Consider the following 4,069-nt stretch of genomic DNA (forward strand, 5'->3'; position numbering starts at 1 on the left):
TTATTTGATGGTTCACACTTGTTTCTTGATGGATTGTGCCACACCTTTAGCTTACTTAGTTTAATTTCCATATCTTTAGTGTAGATGTAGTGTAGTTGCTTTAGATTCATAGATAGGTGGACAATCTATTCTTGTTTCTTGGTGTTCCATACTTATGAATGCAAAGGGTGTATGTTTCTAGATAGTTGTGTGTGCATAAATTGTGGTTTCATTGAATGGATTTTGGTCTCATTTCATGGGTTGTGCTTACCATTGGAATTGGCTAGACAATCTATACTTATTTGCCATCCATGCTTAATTTCAATTAATGTCACACACACACACACACAAGTTACAAATCAATTTCTCTATTGATATACAATTGTTAGTGTCTAGTGAAGTCAAGCTTAGTGGTGAACTCTAGTACCCCAAGTCCTCTCCTTTATATCTTTTTCCCTATTTCTAAATTGTTACTTTTAGCTTACTTTAATTAGTTTACATTGTAGTTTAATCAACCAAACAAATCACGTTTGATCACTCGACCTACTAACCCTATATATTATTTCCATTGCAAAACACCCACAATCCCATGGGACGATCCCTACTCACCCTAGCTATATTTTTAGTTAGAGGTAGTAGTGGCTTTTATAAATTTAAAACTTGGCCACATTCACACTCTTAGCACATCATTAAACATTGGTGGAGCGACGACCGACCCACCAAGTTTTTGGCGCCGTTGCCAGGGATTGAGTTGGCAACGTCGCATTTCTTTGGAAACAAATAGGAATTAGTACTCTTTTGATCGTGTTTTTTATTTTATTTTACTTTTGTTACTTATTGTGTTTGTTCATTATTGGCTAGGTGAGTTGAGCGAAGGAAGTTGAGCAAAGGAGAATTGAAAAGCAAGGAGCTAAGCTAAGCACAAAAAAGCTAAAATCTAAAAATTTGCAAAGCATAGCAAGGCTTGAAAATGGAAAGTTAAATTGAAGTGCTTAAGGATCCTTTGTGAGATCTTTCTAAACTCAATATCTAGTTAAATCGTCGGCCCCCGCGTGGAGGCATGTTTTTCAATTCCTAGATAGATCATGAGCCCGCGTGGAGGCAATTTACTTCTCTTTGCATATTGTTCAAGCATAGGAGAATGGGATCATTGTATGTGGAGATTTGTTAATTGATTTATTGTGGGGGTGAAGTGATTATTATTTGTTTATTTCTTGTTATTCATTTTGTTAGTGCATGCATGGTCGTAGGTCATTGAATCCTACTCTTATCCCTCTTGATTTTCATCTTGAATCGGTTGTTCGTAATCCTAGGGGAAGAGGTAGTTCTTATCACTCCATTTCATCAATAGAGGAGCAACATGACAACCATGTGGAGGACCTTGGTTACATAAACCAACAAGGCATCCTCCACCCTAATGTGCATCATAAAAACATCCAAGTACCATTAGGTATGCCTAGACCATTCATTCCACCACAACAATAAGGCCAAATTCCATTGGGAATGCCTCGGCCAATTTTTGCTCCACAACCTCCTATGGTTCAAGTTAATCACGGTGTTCGAGTAGCACCGCCGGTTGTAAATCCCTCTCTTGCTTTAAGAGATCATTATGTGCCTAATGAATTCAATGCACCCACTTGCATTCAATTGCCCCCATTTAGAGTACATCACTATGAGATTAAACCGCAAACCATTCAAATGCTTCCCAATTATCATGGACTTCCAAGTGAAGAACCTTATAAGCATTTGGATGAGTTTCTTGAAGTGTGTTCCACCGTGAAATACACGAACATGCCAGAAGAAGTTTTAAGACTCAAACTTTTTCCTTTTACCCTTAAAGATAAGGCAAAATATTGGTTTAACAATCTTAGGCCTTTTTCGATAACTTCTTGGGCAAGAATGCAACAAAAGTTCTTGAAAAAGTACTATCCGGTTTCAAAGACCAATGCCATGAGAACTTTCATTCGTGAAATTTCTCAAGGGGATGGAGAAATGTTTCATGAGGCATGTGAAAGGTTTAATGACTTGCTTAGAAAGTGCCCACATCATGACATAACTAAGTGGCAACTAGTTCAATATTTCTTTGAAAGTTTACCGGATAATCACAAGGGTATGGTAGATGCACCTATGGGAGGTTCTTATCTTGACAAGCATGAAAATGATGTGTGGCAATTGTATGAAAGCATGAGTGAGAATTCAATGCATAGATCTTTATCTTATAAAAATGGTAGAAATCTAGGTGGAAGGAAGAATGTTGGCTTATATCGAGTTGACAACTCCAATGACATAGCCGCCGAGATGAAATCCTTATCTCAAAAGTTTGATCAATTATTGATTAACCAAAATTCGGCGAATCAAGTTTCTTCCTCCCCTAATCATGTTCATCATCGTACATCTAATGAGTCTTGTATGACTTATTCAAGTGTCTTGCATTCTACTTCCAATTGTCCTCATGGACATGTGCAAAGTGAAAACCATGAGCAAGTCAATGCTGCATTTGTTAACCAAGGGAATAATCCCTATGGCACTCATTACAATTCAAGTTGGAGGAACCATCCAAACTTCTCTTGGAAAAGCCAAGGGGAAGGTTCAAACCTTCCCCAAGGTGGTTTTTAAAACAAGTATGTTCCACCTCCAATGCAAAGCCAAGGTTCCCAAGGTTATAGATCTTCTTTTCAATCATCACATGGAAACCAATTTTCAAATTCTCACTTTCCTAACCAATCATCGTATTCTCAAGGAAATTCTAGGAGTCCCGCTTTTGAAGAGATAGTGTTGACTGCTTTAGACACTTTAGAAGCGAACACTCAATTGCTTCATTCTCATTCTCAATCCATTATTAAGCTAGAAACCCAAGTTGGGTAAATAACTAGTACTTTGAATGCTAGAGAGAAAGGGAAGATGCCTTTGAATGCACCACCAAAGCAACAATGTGTTGTGGAGACTCATTCCTCATCGGAAGGTCCCACAATTGAGCATGTCAATGCGGTGACAACTTTGAGGAGTGGGAGAATTGTTGACAACCAAGTAGGTATGTCCAATGAAGAGAGTGAACCGGTGTAACCAAAAGTTGACACCCATCCCGTTTCACATTTTATTCCTCCTTCATTGCATGTGCATGATCATCATGTTGAGAAAGTGTTGAAAAATGATTTGAAAGATGAATTGAAGCATGATTTGAAAAATGATTTTACAAATTCTTGTGTTGAAGACTCTTCAAAGAAAATTTTTGACAAAGCTTTTGAGCCAAGAGCTCCATTTTCGAATGCCTTGAAAGGATCCATTTATCTTGACAAACAAAAGACCAAGACCAATGAAATCATTAAAATGTTTAGGCAAGTAAAGATTAATCTTCCACTTTTGGATGCAATCAAGTAAATTCTGGCTTATGCCAAGTTCTTGAAAGATCTTTGCACCCAAAAGAGGAAGAACAAAAGCCAAACACCAAGAAAAATGGTCTTGATCGAGCAAGTGAGCTCCATTTTGCAATATAACACTCTCCCAAAGTTTAAAGACCCCGGTTCACCTACTACTTCTTGCATTATTGGTGACCATGTCATTAATCGGGTGCTTTTAGACTTAGGAGCAAGTGCTAACCTTCTTCCATATTCAGTGTATGTTAAATTGGGCTTAGGAGACTTGAAACAGACGTCGGTGGTTTTGCAACTTGCCAACCAATCCATTAAAAAGCCCCGGGGTACCATTGAGGATGTTTTTCTTAAAATTGATAAGTTCTTCTTCCCCGTTGATTTCGTTGTCATTGACACGGAACCGGTCCCAAATCCTAAGAGCCAAATTCCCGTTATCCTTGGCTGTCCCTTCTTGGCAACTGCAAATGCCAACATCAATTGTAGGACGAGGATAATGAAAATCTCTTTTGGCCACATAAAGGTGAAGTTGAACATCTTTAACCCAACCCCTAATTCAATGGACAAACATGAAGAAGTGTGTGTTGTAGAAGAGTGTGTAGACAATGAATTTGATAAAGTCGAGTCTTTGCTTGAACATAAAACTTCAAAAGATCAATCTTCAAACTTGAAAGCAAAGAATATTGTTTCAAAAGCAAAGTTTGAAAGGGCATGGAAGCCCA

The 4,069-nt window shown here is 38.0% G+C and overlaps 1 pseudogene; it reads right to left on the reverse strand.

Moving 5' to 3' along the window:
- Positions 1–1,935: 1,935 nt before the first annotated feature.
- LOC132283600 (small nucleolar RNA R71) lies at positions 1,936–2,033 on the reverse strand (annotated as a pseudogene).
- Between the last annotated feature and the right edge of the window lie 2,036 nt (positions 2,034–4,069).

Source organism: Cornus florida, unplaced genomic scaffold, assembly GCF_030987335.1.
Source record: "Cornus florida cultivar Cherokee Brave unplaced genomic scaffold, ASM3098733v1 CherokeeBrave_3.0.0_Hap2_Chr01, whole genome shotgun sequence".
Classification (NCBI taxonomy): domain Eukaryota; kingdom Viridiplantae; phylum Streptophyta; class Magnoliopsida; order Cornales; family Cornaceae; genus Cornus; species Cornus florida.